Source organism: Triticum urartu, unplaced genomic scaffold (genome assembly GCF_056163025.1).
Source record: "Triticum urartu cultivar PI428250 unplaced genomic scaffold, HENAU_Tu73 scaffold2, whole genome shotgun sequence".
In the NCBI taxonomy this organism is placed as follows: Eukaryota; Viridiplantae; Streptophyta; class Magnoliopsida; order Poales; family Poaceae; genus Triticum; species Triticum urartu.
The window spans coordinates 8681279-8688520 of NW_028260368.1; the positions used below are offsets into that span (position 1 = coordinate 8681279).

The following is a 7242-nucleotide window of genomic DNA, read 5'->3' on the forward strand; positions in this document are numbered from 1 at the left end:
AAAGCTCCCAGACGGCGTATTTTTTTTAAACGAGGTCCTCGATAACGGGACATGAAGACTCCTTTTTTTATTTTATTGAAATTTCATTTTACACAATTAATTTCATTGTATTTACATTACAGAATACATCGAAATTAAAACTGAATTAAACTACAGGATAAACAGAGTAAAATCAACTAAAGTACCCCAAAAAATGGAATTTCATCAAAATCTTTTTTTTTTGTATATATATTATTTATTTTATTGTTTTGTATCTAGCAAAATTGTAAGGTAAAAAACATAAAAGATCCTGGATTCTCCATTTAATTCGGAAAAAAAGAGATTCTTGTTCGTAGAACATCGATAGAGAAAAAAAAGCCGACTATCGGATTTGAACCGATGACCCTCGCATTACAAATGCGATGCTCTAACCTCTGAGCTAAGTGGGCTTACATAACGGAAATAGTGTAACAAATAGAAATAGGTATAGTATAGGAAATCCGTAAAATCTCAGATATTAGTTATTAATCTTAGCTATTAACTAGTTCTAAATTTGAAGTTATACTTATAAAAATAAAAAAATACTAAAACTTCTTAAAGATAAAGTTAGCTTGATATGCTTAACTATAGGATATTAAAAAATAAAATTATAGAATTTATTGGTATTTTCATTCGATCATTATAGACTTTATTATTTGTTAATAATTTGAGGATTAATATTTCACTAAGGGGAACATAGAGTCAGAGTAAATAAAATTGCTAATTCTGATTAGAAAAAAAGAATAAATATCAAGCGTTATAGTATAATTTTGAATACTATAAAAAAGTAAGACGGGAGGTGGGGGAGATAAAAACTTTTGGATATATTGATTCGGATTGAATTGCAAATACATCAAGGATAGAATCAATTCAATTCTGAATTGCAATAAGCAAGCGAGGTCTCTCAAATAGAGTCGAACTGAACTGCTAGACTACGTTGAGTGATGAACTCAATGATTCAAAAAAAAAACTAAGAGATGGATGAAATTACACAAGGAATCCTGGTCTCAAAGAAGAGGGAAATGGGGATATGGCGAAATCGGTAGACGCTACGGACTTGATTGTATTGAGCCTTGGTATGGAAACCTGCTAAGTGGTAACTTCCAAATTCAGAGAAACCCTGGAATTAAAAAAGGGCAATCCTGAGCCAAATCCGTGTTTTGAGAAAACAAGGGGTTCTCGAACTAGAATACAAAGGAAAAGGATAGGTGCAGAGACTCAATGGAAGCTGTTCTAACGAATCGAGTTAATTACGTTGTGTTGTTAGTGGAATTCCTTCTAGTTCTAAATTAGAGAAAGAGGGGTTTTATACCTTATACATTTAATAAACACGTATAGATACTGACATAGCAAACGATTAATCACAGAACTCATATTATATTCTAATTATAATATAGGTTCTTTATCTTTTTTAAAAATGAAATTAGAAATGATAATGATTATGAAATAAAAAACTCATATCATAATTTTTTTTTTTCATTATTGTGAATCCACTCCAATCGAATATTGAATAATCAAATTCTTCAATTAAAATTCAAAGTTTTCGAGATCTTTAAAAAAGTGGATTAATCGGACGAGGACAAAGAGAGAGTCCCATTCTACATGTCAATACTGACAACAATGAAATTTCTAGTAAAAGGAAAATCCGTCGACTTTATAAGTTGTGAGGGTTCAAGTCCCTCTATCCCCAAATCCTCTTTTATTCCCTAACTATACTATATTATTATTATTTATCCTCTTTTTTTTTTTCTTTTTATCAATGCACTTTTTTTTCTTTTTATCAATGCAATGGGTTTAAGATTCATTAGCTTTCTCATTCTACTCTTTCACAAAGGAATGCGAAGAGAACTCAATGGATCTTATCCTATTCATTGAATAGATTTCTTTTTTATTAGAGTATCGGCAAGAAATCTTGGTTATTCACTCTATTTTTAAGTTTTATTTAAGTAAACCATGCACAATGCATAGGACTACCCCCCCCATTTTCAAATTTAAAATTTGAAATACTTTAATTAATTTTTAGTCCTTTTAATTGACATAGATACAAATACTCTACTAGGATGATGCACAAGAAAAGGTCAGGATAGCTCAGTTGGTAGAGCAGAGGACTGAAAATCCTCGTGTCACCAGTTCAAATCTGGTTCCTGGCAGAGAAAAAAAAAAAAAAGATCCACCGAATAGGTATTGATCCAAATACCTCGAGATGGATTGTGATACATATTCATTAATAATATTTATTCATCTAAGTGGATAAATCTATAATATAAATATAGAGGCACTTCTTTTTCTTTTTAAAGAAGTTTTAAAATATATCTTTTCTTTATGATAAAGAAGGGGGTGAGATTCCCCTTTATTTTTTTGCGTTTCTTAATTTTGTATTCCGCTATTCCGACGAATATTTTTTTAGTCTTGCTTATCTTTATCTTATCTTATTTTCCTAGTTGTGCTAAGTAATGTGCGCGGTACAAAGTTCCTGGTAGAGAACTTCTTTGAGTCATCCTATTTTTCTGTTCATATGAAGGAAATTAATATGCGATTTTCAAAATAGGGGAATCCAAATGAAACCCTTTTTTTGCTCAGTCTATCTGGAATGCTTTTGTATAATTAGGAATTAATTATAAATAGGTATTCCGTTTCATCTAGGAAAAGAACCTAAAAATATTCCTTGACTTGAATAAAATCTGGAGTTGTGTTGTATAAGTGAGCATGAATTTCTTATCATTCAATGAGCATCTTGTATTTCATAAAAATTGGGGGTTATATAATCCTTACGTAAGGGCCAGCCTATCCAACTTTCAGGCATTAGGATACGTTTAAGGCGCGGATGATTATCATAAGAGATTCCCACCATATCATAAGATTCGCGTTCTTGAAAATCGGCACTTCTCCAAATCCAGAAGACAGACGGAATTCTAGGATTATCCTTTTGGGCAAAGACTTTTATGCAGACTTCTTCTGGATTATCTATACCATATTGTATTCTCGTAAGATGATACACGCTAGCTAAAGATCCACCGGGTGCTACATCATAAGCACATTGGGAGCGTAAATAATTGTAACCATATACATATAAAATGACAGCAATGGAATCCCAATCCCCTGCTTTTATTTGTAAAGTCTCTATTCCTCGGTGATCAAAGCCCAAAGATCTATGAACCACCTCATGTTTGACTAGCCAATTAGATAACCAACCCTGCTGCATTGTCTTCATCTCTCCCTCTTTGTATAAATATTTCACATTTCGGATGCAAGTTTGAAAGATTGCCCTGCTTTTTATTTTTCTACACAAAAGAGCCCCTCTCCTAATTCACTAATTTGTAGGAAGGTACTGAACTTTTGGATTTGAAAAAAGTTTCAGAAGATATATCTAATGTAGATGGTGATTGATAGAGCAATTCTTGCTCATAAGTTCCTGTATGAGTACTGCGCCTAACATAAAGCTTGTGACTGGTAGTAAAACATCTATTTTTATTTTGAGATAGAGTTTGATCCTCAACTATTTCTCGCGATATCTTCTTACGAAGTTTTGTTAGGGCATCTATAACTGCCTCCGGTTTAGGTGGGCAGCCCGGCAAGTAGACATCCACAGGAATTAACTTATCAACTCCCCGAACAGTACTATAGGAATCCGTACTGAACATTCCCCCTGTAATAGTACAGGCTCCCATAGCAATGACGTATTTTGGTTCAGGCATTTGCTCGTATAATCTCACTAAAGAGGGAGCCATTTTCATTGTTACCGTACCGGCTGTTAAAATTAGGTCTGCTTGCCTAGGACTTGATCTTGGTACCAATCCATAACGATCAAAGTCGAATCGTGAGCCTATTAATGAAGCAAATTCAATGAAACAACAACTGGTACCGTATAGAAGGGGCCATAAACTGGAGAGTCTTGACCAATTCGAAAGATCATTTGGTGTAGTTGAAATAACAGAATTGGAACTTGTTTGGTCAAGTAAGGGAAACTCAATCAAATTCATAACTGTCTCAATAGAATCTTTTCCTTCTTTTTTTTTGTCTAAATATTCAGTTAAGACCATTCCAAGGCTCCTTTTCGCCATGCATAAACTAAACCAACAACTAAGATAAGCACGAAAATCAAAGCTTCGATAAAAACGGATACACCCAATACGTCGAAACTCATTGCCCAAGGGTATAGAAAGACGGTTTCCACATCAAAAACAACAAAAACGAGCGCAAACATATAATAGCGTATTCGGAATTGTACCCAAGCCCCTCCCATGGGTTCTATACCCGATTCATAACTAGAAAGCTTCTCTGGTCCTTCACTAACCGGGGCTAAAAGTCCTGAAATCGAAAATGCCAAAATAGGAATAAGGCTTGCTATTATTAGAAATGTCCAAAAAATATCATATTCGTGAAGCAGAAACATAATGTACTCCCATTAATGTGGAATAGGCGGAACTTAAATTAGTCAATTCAATTCAGCATTGTCAATTTATCCAGAACTTCTCTCTTTTCCTCGGTGAAACAAGAATCTTTTTTGTTCAAACAAAAGCGCTTAGTTTAAGTTTAGCCTTTGTTTCCTCTGTGCTGCATCTTCTTTAAAGATTCATCCAATGGAATCCCAACTCCCTTTCTTTTGGATTTCCATTCTATTTAGATATGGTGTATGTAGATCTAATTCTTATATAAAGAAAACTTTCTCGTTTCACTTTGTCTCGCTTTCTCTAGAATCTCTAGAAAAAAGAATAGCTCTATCCTTTATTTAATATTTAATAATAAAATAATAAGAGACTATTAAATAAAAATGAGAATACTACTAAATTAGAACCTAATTAAGATAGTAGGACTAATCTATGCAGTATAATTAATGAGAAGTAATACTATAAAATAAAAATAAAGAACTCTATTTCAGAACTATGAGACAGAATATTCTGTTTTCTTATTTACTCTTTACTTTATTTTTTCTATTTAAAGTTGATCAATTTACATAATGTATCTATAAACAAAGTAATAAATATACTTAAAACAAAGTAGGAATTCGCAAAATGGATAAAATCATTGCAGTTATTATAGGGAAGTCTAGAGATATCCTATTTGAAGGAGGACGGGATTCAAATCAGGGAAAGGATCCTTTCTTCTATTGATTTGATAGAAATTCGTTTTTCTTTTCCTGTCTGTATGATTTTGATTTTCGATGAATGAGCCTTTGGTAATGCTTTTATCTCTATTCTATGTCGCAGGCGCCTATCCAGTCTATAAACAAATACTAATGAGAAAATGAAAACTATACTAAACTAAAGAAAACATAGGATAGAGATCCTAAAATCTAAAAAAGGGCATATTAGGGCTATACGGATTCGAACCGTAGACCTTCTCGGTAAAACAGATCAAACGGATTATTATCGAAATGATTTGAACTGTTTCAAAGACCCAACATGCATTTTTTTGCATTGGGCTCTTTCATAAACTGATTTAAAGATCAGTTAGTCCACCATAGTTTTTCTTTACGGAAAGATAATGAGATGGCTCCCTGTGCTCTGATTGATTTTTTGTATTATGATCTATCTAGGAGCAATACCAAAGTGTTTCAAAGGAGGATTACCTTGACTTAGGTCTGCCTCCGGTCTAAATTAAATCAACCTAAGTGAAATGGAGTCTCTATCGTTCCACTGCAAGAGTTAACTATGAGACTTCATACACCTTAAAGTTCATAGAACGAAAAGAAGTTTTTTGGAGGCCCTTATCCTCATTACGCCTAGCATTTAGTGGGCTGGATATTTACCTTATCAACTAGCAAATCCATAAGGGTTCTATTTGATTAGGCACCTGAATTGGCACCTGAATCGGACTGAACCGACTGTTTGTCAGGCTACTGTTCTCCTATTCTCTCGAATCTATGAAGTAAGACATTGATTTTGCAATAAGATCGATTATGTTCATTGCATAATAAGCTCCTTTGAAAAGCATTGGCGCACGTGTAAACGAGTTGCTCTACCGAACTGAGCTATAGCCCTTATCAGAGATATCTTAACATATAGATAATTTCTTGTCAAGATGAATATTTTCTAATGCCAGAGGATACCCCTTTGATCTGTATCTGTTTAGTATTTAGTTTAGTATTTAGTATATAACAGACCAATAACAGAGCGGTATTGCTTAGAAAAGGGATTCAATATATAATCGATCGAAGTAATGGGTCTTCCTTTGTGGTGATAAATTGCCTACTTAACTCAGTGGTTAGAGTATTGCTTTCATACGGCGGGAGTCATTGGTTCAAATCCAATAGTAGGTAAGTAGGTAGAAAAATTACTAGATAGCATTGGACTTACTTCGCTTCGCTATCTAATAACTTTTTCTACCCCTCTTCCCTTTTTCTTTGTATCAACTATAAACCACTGGATTGTCTTCAATTGGATGGGGGAATCCAATTGACAGCCTCGATTCGTATCCTAGCTCGTCTGAGAGCGAGCTTCGCTTCAACCAAATCTTTCGTACCCTCAGCTTTACTCAAGTTAGCTTCGGCTATTTCAAGTGCCTTTTGAGCTTCTTCCGGATCAATATCACTACCCAGTTCCGCATCATTTCCTAAAATGATGATCTCATTATTAACTATTCTCGCAAAACCGCTCCACAGAATCGCTGTTAACCATTGGTCGTTGAGGAGGCGTATTCTCAAAGGACCCATATCTACTGCTGTGTTAATGGGGGCGTGGTTTGGTAATACGCCAATTTGGCCACTATTAGTGGATAAAATGATTTCTTTCACTTCACAATCCCAAATAATTCGCTTAGGAGTCAGTACATAAAGATTTAATTTCATTTCTTCGATTTGTTCTCCTCTTCTAAGGTTATAGCTTTCGTGCTAGCTTCATCGATGTTACCCACCAAATAAAAAGCCTGTTCAGGTAGGCCGTCTAATTCTCCGGAAAGGATTAGTTGAAATCCCCTAATAGTTTCCGCAAGAGCAACATACTTTCCTGGAGAACCAGTAAAAACTTCTGCCACAAAGAACGGTTGTGATAAGAAACGCTCAATTTTTCTTGCTCTTGCTACAGTTAAACGATCCTCTTCCGATAATTCATCCAAGCCAAGAATTGCGATAATGTCCTGAAGTTCTTTGTAACGTTGTAAAGTTTCCTTAACTCTTTGCGCAGTTTCATAATGTTCGTTGCCAACGATCCGAGGCTGTAACATAGTCGAGGTTGAATCTAAAGGATCTACTGCTGGATAAATACCCTTGGAAGCTAATCCTCTGGA

At 34.4% G+C, this 7242-nt stretch overlaps 2 non-coding genes across 2 annotated transcripts; one reads left to right on the forward strand and one right to left on the reverse strand.

Annotated features, from left to right (window-relative positions):
• Positions 1–355: 355 nt before the first annotated feature.
• On the reverse strand, positions 356–428 carry TRNAT-UGU (transfer RNA threonine (anticodon UGU)). Its single transcript has one exon. It is a non-coding gene; the product is annotated as a tRNA-Thr (tRNA).
• A 1667-nt stretch (positions 429–2095) lies between these two features.
• On the forward strand, positions 2096–2168 carry TRNAF-GAA (transfer RNA phenylalanine (anticodon GAA)). Its single transcript has one exon. It is a non-coding gene; the product is annotated as a tRNA-Phe (tRNA).
• The last annotated feature ends 5074 nt before the right edge of the window (positions 2169–7242 follow it).